Source organism: Dasypus novemcinctus, chromosome 7, assembly GCF_030445035.2.
Source record: "Dasypus novemcinctus isolate mDasNov1 chromosome 7, mDasNov1.1.hap2, whole genome shotgun sequence".
In the NCBI taxonomy this organism is placed as follows: domain Eukaryota; kingdom Metazoa; phylum Chordata; class Mammalia; order Cingulata; family Dasypodidae; genus Dasypus; species Dasypus novemcinctus.
This window is the reverse complement of record NC_080679.1, coordinates 74,095,130-74,112,089: the sequence shown is the minus strand read 5'-3', so window position 1 is coordinate 74,112,089 and position 16,960 is coordinate 74,095,130. Positions and strand designations below refer to the sequence as shown.

Below are 16,960 nucleotides of genomic sequence, written 5' to 3'. Positions count from 1 at the left end.
TTAGTATAAGAGTGAATACTACAACTATACTAAATACTAAAGATTTTGAGAAATCTTAAAAAAACTTTTTCTCCTAATTTTAAGGGTTTATTTAAATAAAAAACAATATACTTTTACACAGTGACTCAAAAACAAAACAAAATTAGTAGGAAGGATGAGATAAACAACAAAAAGGTAGAAAGACATGAAAAGCATTGAAATTGGAGCTTATATCAGTGTAATAACAAGATAAAAGTCTTTTGGTTATGACTGATATCACTTACCTGACAAGACACACATCATAATATTTAACAATATAATTATTTTAAATGTACAGAAAATCCTACCTGTTACTAGTATTGTATTTATATTGTAAATAATTAGATATCTGTACCATTAAGGAATCCTTAAAGTCACTTAAAAGTTATGAATTATAACCCAGATCAACACCTGTACCTAATTATATTCAATTAATTCTTTCCAAAGAAATAGGCAGAAAAGAAGTACCTTAATGAGAACTAGTATTCATCTCTCCACAAGATTTTCACTTCTTACTCTACACTATATAATAGATACTTAAGTGTGTAAAAGGCAAATTTAAAAAGGCAAATTTGGAAAGCGAACTTGGCCCAATGGATAGGGCATCCGTCTACCACATGGGAGGTCTGTGGTTCAAACCCCAGGCCTCCTTGACCCATGTGGAGCTGGCCCATGCGCAGTGCTGATGCGCACAAGGAGTGACGTCCCACACAGGGGTGTCCCCGTGTAGGGTAGTCCCACATGCAAGGAGTGTGCCCCGTAAGGAGAGCCGCCCAGTGCGAAAGAAAGTGCAGCCTGCCCAGGAATGGCGCCACCCACAGGGAGAGCTGATGCAGCAAGATGACGCAACAAAGAGACACAGATTCCCATGCCGCTGACAACAAAAGCAGACAAAGAAGAACATGCAGCAAATGGACACAGAGAACAGACAATTGGGACGGGGGAGAGAAATAAATAAAAAAAGAAATCTTTTTAAAAAAGGCAAATTTAATCAATGATATTTTGAACTAATATTTATTGAGATTCTGCTCTATCACCAATGTTGCGTTGGTTGCTTTTGCTAAATTTAACCTCTCAACAACCATCTTGCTAACACATCTTCACTTTAAAATACTTTTCCTCTATAACCAGGTTAAGCTCTCTAAAACATCGCACTTAGCCTTATGCCAGGAGAAAAAAACCTCTATAATGTGGCCTCACCCACCCTTACTTGCCCTTCCAACCTTACCATCACGACTCTCCACAAATCCTCAGCTCAAACCAAACTCTTTTACTGAAACATTAAGTCCCGAAAGTTCCTCATGTTTAAATGTATTTTTTTTCCTATCTCTTTTCTGGGCCTGAAAGAAACATATCCTTCTTTCTATTACAAATGACATCCATCTTTAAAATGCATGATTTAATTTCCCCTCATCTATAAGGTAATTCTAAAGGAATTCAACTCTAAACAATCTCTACCATCCCTGAATCCAAGTAAAATTTTTGTTAAAAATATGACCCTTATATTTTTTAATGTACCTATTTTTGTGATCTATGTATCTTCAAAAAAATGCAATTAAAAAATTTTTTAAAAAAGGTTTACTGGAAAAAATTAAAAAATAATAAAAAAATAAAAATATGATCCTACATAAGATTTGAGAAAACCCATTTTTATACCTTTCCAAGGGATAATGTAGTAAAGAGGGAAAATGCAAAACCAGAATTCTATCCTTTCCAACAATACAGTAATGAATACAGAGATCATGTGAACCCTGCACCATTCAAGAAATAAACTACGCCTTTTAAAGAGCAAATTAAGCCTTTTAACTTTCTGAATGTTGGTGCCCACAAATACCCCATATTTCGAACAGAACCACTCACAATGCTTTCATTTTTCATCTTCCATGCTGTTACTTATTCTGTTCCCTTCCACTGCCTTAACCTTGATTAGATGTCACTGAAATATCTCCATGATGATGCCACTCTTAACCCATACCCTCTATCTCTCAAGTGCAACCGTAATTTCTCCATTCTATTCACATGACTTGAAGAATGCGTATCTTGTTGTTGTTTTTCTTAAAGTTTTTTATTTTATTTTTTATCCTCCCCCCCCCCCGGTTGTCTGCTCTCTGTGTCCATTCACTCTGTGACGCTTATATTCTCGTCAGCAGCATCGGGAATCTGTGTCTCTTTTTGTTAAGTCACCTTGCTGCGTCACCTCTCCGTGTGTGTGGCACCGCTCCTGGGCAGCTACACTTTTTCTGCACGGGGTGACTCTCCTTAAGGGGGCACACTCCTTGTGCATGGGGCTCCCCTAAGCGGAAGACACCCCTGCATGGCACGGCACTCCTTGCACACCTCAGCACTGCGTGTGGGCCAGCTCACCACACGGGTCAGGAGGCCCTGGGTTTGAACCCTGGACCTTCCATGTGGTAGGCGGATGCTCTATCAGTTGAGCCAAATCCACTTCTTTGTATTAGAGTATGTGAGCCTATCTTCTAATTACTTATACTCAGGGATTCTACCTTAGATGCTCCTCAAGTTCCCACTAGTGCCTTGATCAGAGCAGAACAACACAGTTAGGTACAAGGTGAAGTGATGAATAAAAGAACGAATAACTGAATACCTCAGAGAATTTATTAGTGCTCAGAATGAGGAACTGTTAGAGAACTAGATTCTAGATGAAGTTAGACATGTAACACAACAGAGGCATGAAACAGAAGATAAATTTTACAGCACACAGTAAGATATTTAGAAAGCATTTCGAAGAAACCAGTACTAAGCATGAGAATCACATACCTTAACGGAGTAAAGAAAGCATAACACATGGCAAACTTATAGTACAATAACAGATGTGAGAAATTTCTCATTTTTCACCTTTTCACCTCTGAACTGCTTAGTTATTAGTCATGGATATTCCACATCACTGTTTTCTGATGACTTCTTGGTTGTATTTAGCATTCAATATATTAAAGTGAGCACAAACAATTTTTAAAATTTATAAAACAAATTAAGAAGACAACTGATACAATATATACTAAAACTAAGATTAATAAATGTAGCACTTAAAAAAAGAGAGAGAGAGAGAAGGGACTGATCAGTATGAATCTGGATTAAGACGGAAGGCTTGAATACAGATGAAGTCTTCCCAGGGACAGATACTAGCAAAGGAAAGAAGAGAGTCAAGAGGACAACATTCCAGGCAGGATGGAAATATAAGTATAACAGAAGTAATTAAGGACAGAGACTTTGGAATCAGAGTATCTGTGCCTAAGCGTCCTCATTTATAAAGTGGAGAAAATAAGATGCCTACCCACCTCATAAGACTATACTGAAGATTAAAAGATAATATATGTATAGAATAGAGCCTAGTACAAGCACTCAAACAATGTTATATTTATAAACAAAAAACTACAGACAAGATGTATACCAGGGTTTCTTAACATGTGCCACTTCTGACATTTTGGACCAGACAATTCTTTGCTCTGGAGGGCTAACGTGCATTGCAGCATATTAAGCAGCACCACTGGCGTCTACAAACTGGAGGCCAGACACGCCAGCTGTGTTAACTAAAACTGCCTCTAGACATTGCCAATCCTCTGTAGAAGACCACTAGTATACATAGCACAGGCTGTGCTATGTAGCAACCAAAAGATATTATATTACCATAGGCTTAAATATGCGGATGTAAACCAATGGAAAGGTTCTAACACTGGGTTGAGGAGTTGAAATTAAATCTCTGAGATTTATAAAGTTCCTATGTAGATTTTCAGAAGTGTTTGATCTCATTCTTGCTTGTTCATTTGGTTACACTCTCTTTTAAATGATTCTGTCAGTTATGCTCAAGATGTTGTCCCTTGGAGAGAGACTGATGGTCACAAACAAAGAAGTTGACTGTTGGGTACTAGCTGTAGAAATAACATGAAAAGGGTCAAACCTAAAAATGATATTAAAGAAACAAACAACTTACAAAGGTTTTTTTGACTGGTGGGAAGGAAGAATGACACCAAATGAAAATGGAGGAAAGAGGTCATCTAATCGAAGATGTATATATATTCAGTTAAAGATACATATTTTAATATACATATTTAACAAATGTTTATTGAATGCTAATCCCTGTGCCACAAGCTGGTAGGCAAATTTCAGAGGATAAAAACATCAATAAAATATATCTCTGCTTTCAAAGGTGTTATTACAATCTAACAGGGGAGATAGATCCACACATAATAAATACAACAAAGTAAACCCAGGATGTGAAGGTGCAGGCAGGGTGTCAATACTCAGTACAACTAATACAAAAAGACAGTCTCAGTGCTTCAAACTGAAACACTGGTGCTATAGAGCTGCAGTTTGTACTTTTTCTTTATTTTTTTAAGATTTATTTTTTAAATTTATCTCTCCCCTCTCCTCATTCCCCGGTTGTCTGCTCTCTGTGTCCATTCGCTGTGTGTTCTTCTGTGTCTGCTTGTATCCTTATTAGGTGGCTCTGGGAATTGATCCTGGGACCTTCCAGAGTGGGAGGAAGGCGCTTACTCTCTTGCGCCACCTCAGTTCCCTGTTCTACTACGTCTTCTTATTTTCTCTCTTCTGTGTCTCGTTATATCACCTTGCTGCGCCAGCTCTCCATGTCAGCTGGCACTCCCACGTGGGGTGGCATTCCCACACAGGGTGGCACTCCTGCACATTCCCATTGAGCCTGCACTCTGCATGGGCCAGCTCGCCGCGTGGGCCAGCTTGGCCTCACCAGGAGGCCCTGGGCATCGAACCCTGAACCTCCTATATGGTAGATGGGAGCCCAATTGGTTGAGCAACATCTTTTTCCCAAATTCATAGATTTAGATTAAGAGTTAAGTACATTTTTATGGAAGTATAAAGTATTTTTTCCCCAATCCCATATTTAAGCTTACTGATGCTATGACAACAGATAATGTATCCACCAGAATTTTAGCTGGTATTCAATGCTTGAAAAATGTAAACATGTGGCAGGTATTAGCCAGTCAAGAAAACAGCTATTAATTTTTAAAATAACCATTTTATAGCCATATCCATACTATCAATGAACACTGGCTTTTTTTTTATTATTTATTTTTATTTATTCGCCCCCCCACCCCCCGCCATGGTCATTTGCACTCTCTGTCTCCTCTCTGTGTTGATTGTGTGCTTGTCTTCTTTTTAGGAGGCACTGGGAACCAAACCTGGGACCTCCCACTTGGGAGGGAAGCATCCAAAGGCTTGAGCCATCTCTGCTCCCTCTTGTTGTGTCTCTTCATTGTGTCGTCTCATTGCATTATTTTGTTGTGCCAGCTCACTGTCTTGCTCGTCTTTAGGAGGCACCAGAAACTGAACCAAGGACCTCCCACTTGGTAGACAGGCACCCAACTGCTTGAGACACATTTGCTTCCCTGAACATTGACTATCTAGTTTTTCTAAGAGAACAGTTTTTCTAAGAGAATGAAAAAGGGAGGACTCACTAAGAACATCTGATATTTGAAGAGAAAGACGATGGTTGAACTAAATCCACATGCTACAAAATAGTGATCATGTTCTTGGGTCCAAATAAAAACTGCTGTGAAGGTAGATAATCTAAAATGATATAACATACCTCACAACATAATTACACCCTTAAATACAATAACCTAGTTTTAAAATGGGAATGGAATCATAGAAGAAAGAATAAGGTCTAGAGGGATTAAGGGCAGGCAAACAACCTTATCTTTGGGAATAAGTGGTTAAGGTAGGCCATTGAGTGCCCAGTAGCCTCCTGATCCAATCCACCATTATCAACAAAATGAGCTCCAACTACCTAAGTTATGCCTAGAATTTCTACTACTATCCTGAAGTTCTTGCCAGCCACAAGATCTAGTCATTACCATCAATAGTTAAGCAGGAACAACCAACCACCACCAGGTGGTGCCAAATCAAAGCCACTATCAGAATGGATTTGGTGGGCTAGGATTAAGCACTACCTACCTCCTATTCCCTTGCAGCTAGTTGTGCAGGTTCACTCCAGTCATTTTATTAATCTAGCAATAAAATAACCCCAAGTTTTATGGGACTGAAACATTTGGTCCCAGACAGAAAATCATGGCAGGAGAGGGGTATTATATTACATTCTTTCAATGGGGTGGAGGCAATGACAAGTGGGCTTACTTAAAGAAGACATGTTACAGATGAATAAATTTTAAAAATTATTTTGCTTTATGCCATTCTTTACTCATATAACTCAGATATAGTCTTAAAAATACTTAGGAAATAATAAATTAGAATGCAGTGTACAAAAAGTTTCAATATAATCAAGATTTTAAATAAATATTAACACAATTAATACTTCAAGGTTTTCCCACATGGCTCTACTAATGAAACATGACATTCAACAAAAGTGAAAGGATATAATATTGCTGATACCCCTTAAGAAAGTTAAATGATTCTATTAACTGTATTTTGCCTTTAGACAAGGGAACTATAATAATAAATTAAGATAAATCTCACCAATACCACCCCCAATGTATACTGGGAAACAAAAAATATGGTGTTTCTCATTCAAATCACCTGAACATTTCTAGTGGAAGACCTCACAGCAAACTTCCTCCCCTCCATCTCCATCCTTTCTCCATCCCCACAAGATTTTCAGCTCTGCTTATATGTTATACCTGTCAAGATCTGATGACTGTATGTTATGTATTCATCTGAACAGAACCACTACACTTAGTTACAGGCTATCATCAACCAATTCATTCTCTTGCTAAAATCAAGTCATCCAATTACTCCTTGACTAATCAAGGCTGTTTTGGCTTTTTCTTTTTTCAAAAGGTACTCAACAGCATAAACAGTTCACTTACAAGAAATGGAAAGGGGCTAATCAGCAGAATTATTGTTTTGCTGCTACAATTTGCAGTATTTAAATTTAGTTCCTGATTGGACTGAAAGTTTTATGATATAGTATATGAAACTAGTTTAATACAACTGTGAAGCTGCGTAGGCTGTATTGTCTTACCCAGGCTATATTGGTTTATTTTGGAGCACAGGCAATTGACTACATACTTTAAAATAAGGACATTAAAAAATAATCAGTTTCAATGTGTACTTTTCCACACATTGGCTTTGTAAACAAAGGTACACAAGCTATTAATTCCTGAGCATTATTTTTAAAGCTAGCATCTGTGTGTGTGCATGTACATGGATGTATAAAAACCAAAATTCCTTGGGTTTTTCACTACTTAATTTTGGTTCCTAAGCAACAATAAACTAAGGAGATAGGGTACCATTTAAGAAAATAAGTCTTATCTAAAGCAAGTATACATTTTAAATAAATACATGTTACCCCTCATATAATAATTAAAAGTGTATATTACATTTCTGAAATGGGAATATTACAATTATAATTCTGGATGAACATAAACTATATTTAAAATGAAATCATTTTCTACCAGCATTGTTCCTCTTATTTATATATAACAGAATTTCTGAGCAAATATTTAACAAAACGACTAAAATCTGAACATTAAACTAAAAACTTCAATTTTACTGATTCTCTAAAAAAGAAAGTATTTTTATAAGTCATAACTTTGACTGAAATCTTCAGAAAATTCTAAAGAGATGGAATCCAGTCTTTAAGCTGAGATTTACCTTGTTAAATACAGACATATATTAACCAAAATGATAAATTTCACTTTGTAGAAAGACATGCTTATATATTAAAATGTGTTCACTGTTGTAAGTTTAGCTTTTTTGAAAATCTTAAAACATAACCAAATTCTTCATACATTAAAACAATGTTTACATCACGAAAGGAAAACATAATACACGTACATACAAACAAGATTAAGACCATTTCTAAATCCTTTATATGTGCATACACAAGTAACATTACAAGTAATACTCCGTAGCTTTATTTTTTGCCGACTAAGATCCTTGGAGAAATACAATCCTATACAGAATTGTATAATTCTATTTCCATAAAACGTCTGATGGTACCATTCAAAACATAAAGCATTTCAGAAAACATTTTACTAATGCATTAACAATGTGTATGAATGTTAGTATATGTCTAACCAACTATGCTTGCTTAATTGCCATAAAACATGCTAACATGTTAATCATTTTTTAAAAGAAATTCAATCTGGGTATCCACAATGAATACAAGGAAACATTTAAAACTAAAGAATACATTGACTAACAATGGAGAACTATTATTCTTTAAAGATGAATATTTCTCACTAAGAGTAGGCACACCTGCAAATACATTAAAAATAAGTAAAATCAACTACATAAGTAATACATCAAATGCCATGGTAGACTTGACTTCTCGAGACAGCATTTTCAGTCATCTTTTGTGGCTTTGTTTGGCGCCATGGTCCTTTAAGTTTTGTCTTCATAGAGCCCTAACTAGTTGTAATCATTTGCAGCCTAATTGTGGACATTTATCTGCTTTTCTTATGCATAGAACATAGCTATTAAAGCTGAATGGTGATGGTGTGAAGTATAGGTTAAATTGGGTGAAATTAAAGCAAATTACTCCGGGATGTGGAAATCTGAAAATAGAAACCACCAATGATTTGCAACCCTCTTGATGATCAGCTTCACAGAACCCTAAACGACAAAACTTACATATTTTAAAGTTAACTAGGTTTTTAAAAATAATATGTATAAATGTATTTTTAACTACATGCAGCACCTCTTAGTAATGGTGCCAAGAATATTTGTTTTATTCAGCTGCAATGATAAAACGATATCAGGCTTCTATTCTAAATAATGCAGTTCATTTCTGAAATAAGATTTCCTTTCCTTCACATAAATTTTTACTTTAAAGAATTTGTCCAATTATATTAAGCACAACAGTTAAACACAATATCACGTTATAATGATAGGTAAGTTTTAATGCTAGATAAAAGCATTACTAATACTAGAAATAGTATAATACTGAAAGTATAATAACAAAAGCAAATCAACAATGTAAAGGTAAATGTTTATTTATAGGTCTATTTATACATATGCCATATATAAACCTGCATATATAAGCAGCATAAAGAAAAAATATACAGAGGCCTAGCAATAAATGCAAAACATGAAAACAATTTTATTTTCATTTATCCAAAATCTTACTGCTTGGTTTACAAACTTGAATAGAGACAATAAAAACATACCCAGTTGCATCTTACATAGTCTCTTAGGCAACCAAGCAAAGTAATATAAAAATTTTGGTAGACCACAATTTAAAACACTCTAAAGCTGGAAAAAAAATTCTAGCAATGAAGTTGACACCTTTCCTTCCTTCCCTTTATATTGACTTCTATGTAGAAAGCAAATTTTAGGTATCCAGAGAGAGATGAAATTATATGACATGGCCATACCTTCAATGAGCTCACAGTCGAGTTGGCAAAATAAGACAAGCTATGTAACTAAACCATGGCTGCATGAAATGGTACTTACATCAAGTGGAATCTTGATCTCAGAAGTAGGAAAGAAAGAACTAAAGGGCAAAGAAGGGGGTTCACAGAGGATATGGACCCAGAAGAGTAAAACTTAGCTGAAGAAAGAGCAAAGAAAGACAAGGATGAAGTTCATATGGTACATTTAGGACAGAATATCTGTCTAAACAGTAATAAAACAGAAGCAAGAGCACTGAAAAACATACTTATTCTTGATAAAAAGAGTCTTGAGTACTAGTAGAAAGTGAATTCGGGGGAAGGCATGAAGGTTGTACAAGAGACAGTAATATATCAAAGTTAGTAACTAGAAAAAAAACTGGAAAAAAAAAAGGCTCTCAGGCAGTGGTAAATCTAATTTCTCAATGGTCATATCACAATGAAAAATGATGTGGTCCTGTGGAATATAAGCAAAATCTCTGGACCCTAGGTGTTCCTCATTCCTCACCTCATACCAGCCTATGAAGGAAATGTGTTCTTATGTATTAATTATCTTTGTGTTTTAGAGTTAGCATGGCACAACACAAAACTTAACATCCATTGTAATATGCAGCTACTAGTCCATCTTAGTGTATATTTTAAAACCACACCAATAAAATTTACTTCTAAATCATATTGCAAACTTAGAAAAAATAAGAAATATAACAAAACTACAATTATTTCCTGCTTTGCAAAAAATAGGTTGTTTGTTTTCTCCATGATGTGGGATCCAAATTAACTTACAGTGTCACTATGGGACATTAGAATGGTTGAGAAGCATGGGTCTTGAAGACAGAAATTCAAGGAAGGTGAAACTAGATTGGTGATTCTCAAGAATCCCCAGGATGCAGATGATTCACTGCCCTCTCCTTGATTGTGGAACACTACACTAAAGTGCTATCTGGGATTCTGCATTTTAAACAAAACATGTATCTGAGGCAAGTGATCCCAGGATTATGTTGATGAGAGAAAGCCCTAGCAAGAATTTACTACAAAGCTAAGGTATAATGCAATAGAAACCTAAACTAAGAGGTAATGGAAATAAAATGAAGAAGAAAAAGAGGAGAAACAAGAAGAATCAAAAAGCAGCATCAAGAAGCAGCAGGGAGGGAGGTGGGAAGGGGGAGGAGGGGAAGAGGGAGGGGGAAAAGGGAGGGGAGGGGGTAAAAGAACTTGGTAGTATTACATCAATAATATTAAACTAAATCATCCCTCTAAACAAAAAGTATGGGTGCCTACTTGAAAAGTTGATCAAAAATTTAAATCAGAATTCCTTTTTTAAAAAGGGGGGGGGAGGTTCTCACTTGGAGAACAAAACTCCTTTATTTCACCAAATAAAGGCTGATTAAAAATAAGCAAACAGAAAAAACAATTTCAAAACATGGCATTTAATAAAGTTTTTTTAAACTTATGCTATGCCTCCCACCCCATATAGATAAGCCTAGAAGAGGCGCTAACCAATACAGAGAGAGAACTATGAGGAGACACAAATAAAATTCTACTTTATGTCTGGCGAGTCCACAAAGTAATATATCAGTTTCATTTTCATGAACAATAAACTTCAATACATATTTAATGAAGAGGAAATATTTTTATTACAACTCCAGTAATGAAATATCATCAGAATTATACTGCTCTAACTCTCATAATAATAATGTGATGTTTTGAACCGGTATTATGAAGTATTATAATGAGGAAAAAAGGTCAAGAACCAAAGTAAATTAGTTGCCGAATTTTTTTCAACTGCTTTGTAGTATTTTTTTCTTTATTAGAGAGATTGTGGATTTATAGAACAATCATGCATAAAATACAGGATTCCCAAATACCACCATATTATTAACACCTTGCATTGGTGTGAAACATTGTTACAATTGATGAAAGCACATTTTTATACATGCACAATTAACTATCAACCATGGTTTAACTTAGGGTTCTTTGTCTGTGAAGTGCAGTACTACAGTTTGTTGGTTTTTAAAAAACTTTTATTCCATTATCATATATACAACCTAACATTTCCCCTTTTACTCACATTCAGTTATATATTTCAATGCTGTTAATTACATTCACAATGTTGTGCTACCATCATCACCATCCATTACCTAAACATTTCCATCATTCCAAACAGGAACCCTGTACATTTCAAACCTTTAGTTCCCATTCCCTATCTCCACCCTGTCCCCTGGTCACCTATATCCCTCTGAGTGTGCTTATTCTAAGTATTTCATTATTTCACAATACTTCTCCTTTTGTGTCTGGCTTATTTCACTCAACATAATGTCTTCAAGGTCCATCCATGTTCCTGCATGTACCAGAACTTCATTCCTTTTTATAACTAAATAATATTCTACAGTGTGCATATACCACAATTTATTTACCCATTAAATGATAATCGCTTGGATTGCTTCCATTTCTTGGCAACTGGGAATAACGCTGCTGTGAACATTGGTGTGTAAGTACCTGATCAAGTCCAGGCTTTCAATTCTTTTAGGTATATACTTAGAAGTGGGATTTCCAGGTTACATGGTAATTCCATACTTAACTTTCTGAGGTAATTCTACACAAAACTTTCTTCCATAGCAGCTGTACCATTATATGTTACGACCAGCAACAAATGAGTGTTCCTATTTTTTTGCATATTCTCCAACACTTTTTTTTTTAATAGCAGTCATTCTAATGGGTGTGAAATGGTATCTCATGGTGGTTTTGGTTTGTATTTCCCTAATGGCTAATTATGTTGAGCATCTTTTCATGTGCTTTCTAGTCATCTGTCTACCTCTTTGGAGAGAAGTTGAACCAAATCTTTTGCCAATTTTAACTGAACATATCACAACTCAGACAGTACGCTCCCTACCATAAATAAAACATTGTAACAGAGAGATTACCCCACATTTTAAATTTGTATAGCAAAATCTCTGATACTGAAGGTAGAAAACAAATGTTGGCCTAGTCCATGCCAAGGAAATTCTTGCTTCATTTTACCTATACAAACTTCACCTGGTTCCATTTTTATTTCTTCCATAAACCTTTACTAGATCACTGTAAGATACAATGTATAACATAGAGTATTCATTTAAACGGTGTTTACACCTTTATATAAGAGTACCATCTATCGAAGAAATTGGATTAACAGGTCAAATTAAATAATTTAAGCAACAGAGATAAAAAGAAAAGCACTTCCTATATTGAGAATGCTTTTCCTCCTTTCATTCTCTAGCAAACAATTTCTCACTTATAGTTCAAAACACCATTTCATTTATGAGAAGACAATACCTGATAAACTCTTTAATCTCCCTCACAAATACTTTTGAGTTTTAACCCAGTTTAGGGAATTTCAATCCACACCCTTAAAATAACCCAATTTATTTACAATTGGAGACTAATTCCGATAACATCCTGATAAGCATTCTTTTCAGAGCATATTGTGCATATACCAAGAAAAACTACATACTGGGCTAAAAAAGAAGTCTAATAAATTTTTAAAAATGCAAACCATATAGAATATATGATCCTGACAACAAAGGAATTAAATTAAAACATTAACATTAGGAAGGAAGTGGACATGGCCCAGTGGTTAGGGCGTCCGTCTACCACATGGGAGACCCGCGGTTCAAACCCCGGGCCTCCTTGACCCGTGTGGAGCTAGCCCATGAGCAGTGCTGATGCATGCAAGGAGTGCTGTGCCACGCAGGGGTGTCCCCCGCGTAGAGGAGACCCATGCACAAGGAATGTGCCCTGTAAGGAGAGCTGCCCAGCGCGAGAGAAAGTGCAGCCTGCCTAAGAATGGCGCTGCCCACACGGAGAGCTGACACAACAAGATGACGCAACAGAAAGAAACACAGATTCCCGTGCCACTGACAACAACAGAAGCGGACAAAGAAGAAGACAGAGCAAACAGACAAAGAAAACAGACAACCGGGGTGGGGGGCAGGGAAGGGGAGAGAAATAAATAAATAAATCTTAAAAAAAAAAAAAGACCCAATATTAGGAAAACCTCTAATAAATAATACCCTTCTAAAGACTCAATGAGGAAGCAGATGTAGGTCAATTAACAGAGCATCCGCCTACCATATAGGAGGTCAGAGTTCGAACCCAGGGTCTCCTGGCCTGTGTGGTGAGCTGGCCCATGCACAGTGCTGCTGTGTGCAATGAGTGCCATGCCACGCAGGGGTGTCCTCCACATAGGGGAGCCCCATGCACAAGGAGTACGCCCCACAAGGAAAGCCACCCCTGAGAAAAGCGCAGCCTGCCCAGGAGTGACACCACACATACGGAGAACTGACGTTGTAAGATGATGCAACAAAAGAGAGACACAGATTCCTGTGCCCCCTGACGAGAATGCAAACGGACACAGAAGAACATACAGCAAATGGACACAAGAGAGAAGACAGCAGAGGGAGAAGGGGAGAAAAATAAATTTAAAAATTTTTTTAAAAAAAGGACTCAATGGATCAAAGTAGAAATCTCAAAACCAAGAATATTTAAACTGAATTAAAATAAAAATACAACATGCCAAAATATGTTGTGTGTGCAGCTATAACAGTGCTTAGAGGAAAGTTTATCACTTTTTAATATATATACATTTAAAAAGATGATTTAAAACCAGTGGTCTGGGATGCGGACTTGACCCAATGGATAGGGCATCCACCTACCACATGGGAGGTCCGTGGTTCAAACCCCGGGCCTCCTTGATCAGTGTGGAGCTGGCCCATGTGCAGGGCTTATGTGCAAGGAGTGCTGTGCCACGCAGGGGTGTCCCCTGCGTAGAGGAGCCCCATGCGCAAGGAGTGCGCCCCTTAAGGAGAGAAGCCCAGTGTGAAAGAAAGTTCAGCCTGCCCAAGAATGGAGCCACACACACAGAGAGCTGACAGCAAGATGATGCAACAAAAAGAGACATAGACTCCCGGTGCCGCTGATAAGGATAGAAGCCGTCACAGAAGAACACACAGCAAATGGACAGAGAGCAGACAACTGCGGGGGAGGGGGGGTAATTAAAAATAAATCTTTAAAAAAAATAAAAATAAAAAAATAAAACCAGTGGTCTGAACTGCTACCTTAGAAATAAGGAAGTGGGAAACAGATGTAACTCAAGTGATTAGGTTCCCAGCTACCATATGAGAGGGCCCAAGTTTGATTCCTGGGGCCTCCTAGTGAAGGCAAGCTGGCCTGTGCCATGGACAGCTGGTGCAACAAGATGACCCAACAAAGGGAGACACCAAGAAGAGACAGTGAGAGATGGAGGGAGATGAGGTGACTCAAGCAATTGAATGCCTCTTGCAACTGAGTGCCTCTCTCACACACGGGAGATCCCCGGATTGGTTCCTGGTGCCTCCTAAAGAGAAAGACAAGAAGAAAACAAGCAGACAGGGAAGAACACACAGTGAATGCACACACAGAGCAGACAGAAAGCACAAACAACAAAGGTGGGGGGACAAGAAGGGGTTAAAAAATCAAGGAAGAAAAAAATAGCAGATTATCTACAATAAGGTGGAAGGGTGCAGTGATGCTATTGGGTTCAGCAGTACTGGTCTGTGAGGGGAGTTGGGTGAGGGGGTCAGGTTGGTCTATCCATGGAACCAGGAGGAGGATCGGGGGAAGGAACAGGTGAACTCTGGGGATTTGCAGGTCTGTGGTTAAAACTATAATGTCAGGAACGTTCTTTTGGTAAATAAGGCAGGGGAGGATTAAGGCACACAGGACAGGCTGCACCGGGGGCAGTCCTCTACGTAATATGGAAGTGTTCATCTTCTCATAGTTGTTATATCACTGGGTGGAGAGCCATAGAATAAACAGGAAAATATTAAACTCCCATCCTAGGGAGTTGTGCTATGTTCTCAAATCAAGGACTAAGAGTCTCTCAAAAACATAGGCAGTGCCTAATAAAAGAGAGACCAATATGTCAAGCCCTCAATATTATTGCAAATAACTAAGAATCTAATTCTTCAAAACGTGAGACTTAGTGGTTACCAAAGGTCTCGAGGGGAAGGGAAGGAAAAAATAGAATAGATAGAACATAAGGCATTTTGGGTGCACTGGAATTGTTCTGCATGATCTTATAATAATTGATATAAGCCATTTTAAACTTTGTTAAAATTTATATAAGTATACAGTCCAAAATGTAAATCATAATGTAAAGCACTGACCACGATTCATAGCAATGCTTCAATATTTGTACATCAATTGTAACAAATGTACCATCCACATGTAAAGTGCTATTAACAGGGGAGAGGGGAAAAGGGGGAGGGCTTTGAGTATATGGGAATCCCTTATATTCTCTACATGACTTTTCTATAAACTAAAGCTTCTTTGAAGATAAAATGGAAAAGATAAAGACACTGGGGGAATAAACGGAAGAAAATGTCACTGTGCAAACAAGACAACAGACCTGATAGTGATGAAAGACTCTCTAGAAAATTTTTTTATTTACAATTAAAAAAATTTTTTTTGTATTTTGTGCTATTTTTATTTTATTTTTTTATAACTTTTTAAAAATTTATTTATTATTTATTTCTCTCCCCTCCCCCCGACCCCAGTTGTCTGTTCTCTGTGTCTATTTGCTGCGTCTTCTTTGTCCGCTTCTGTTGTTGTCAGCAGCATGGGAATCTGTGTTTCTTTCTGTTGTGTCATCTTGTTGTGTCAGCTCTCCGTGTGGGCGGTGCCATTCTTAGGCAGACTGCACTTTCTTTCGTGCTGGGCGGCTCTCCTTACAGGGCACACTTCTTGTGTGTGGGGCTCCCCTACGCGGGGGACACCCCTGCATGGCCCAGCACTCCTTGCACACATCAGCACTGCGCACTGGCCAGCTGCACATGGGTCAAGGAGGCCCAGGGTTTGAACCGCGGGTCTCCCATGTGGTAGACGGACGCCCTAACCATTGGGCCAAGTCTGCCGCCTGTGTGTTATTTTTAAAACTATCATTATTTCATTTTCTTATTTTTATTTGGTTATTTTTTTGGCTCCATCTTTGGAAAGGTTTTGGATCACAGAAAGCTCATAACCATGACAGGACAGGATCACTGGTGCAGGGTGTCAGTGATGGGAGGGTGCATGCCTCTAAAGCATATGAATGGGCTCAAGTGTTCATGGGGCACTGTCACGGTGGGTAGAGATTCATGCAATAATCCAAAGAATATCGAATTCCCATCCTAGAAAGTTCTGTGACATTCTCTAATGGGAGAGCAAGAATCCCCCGAGTACAGGGGTGGTGCCTAGTAAAGGAGGATGGACCACTGTTCCAGCCCTTGATACTGATGATTGTACTTATGAACCTTTTCTTTTGAAATGGAAACTTATCCTAGTATCATATGTTGTCTAAAAGCTAACTTCTAAGGGCCTCCTTGTTCCAATTTAGTCTCTCTCTCTAAGCTAAACTCAGCAGATAAATGTACTACCTTTCTCCTGCATGGGACATGACGCTCAGGGATGACATTCCCTGGCATTGAGGGATTATTACCAAGCACCAACCAGCAATGCACCTGGAAAATCCTTGACCATAAGGGGGAAATGATAAATACAAATGAGTTTTTATGGCTAAGAGACTTCAATGTGAATCGTTACACTTA

General features: G+C 37.6%; 1 protein-coding gene across 1 annotated transcript in view; it reads right to left on the bottom strand.

Annotated features, from left to right (window-relative positions):
• The window catches only part of OLA1 (Obg like ATPase 1), a 201,474-nt gene that overhangs the window by 81,339 nt on the left and 103,175 nt on the right, over positions 1 to 16,960 (bottom strand). The gene's annotated exons all lie outside the window — the stretch shown is intronic.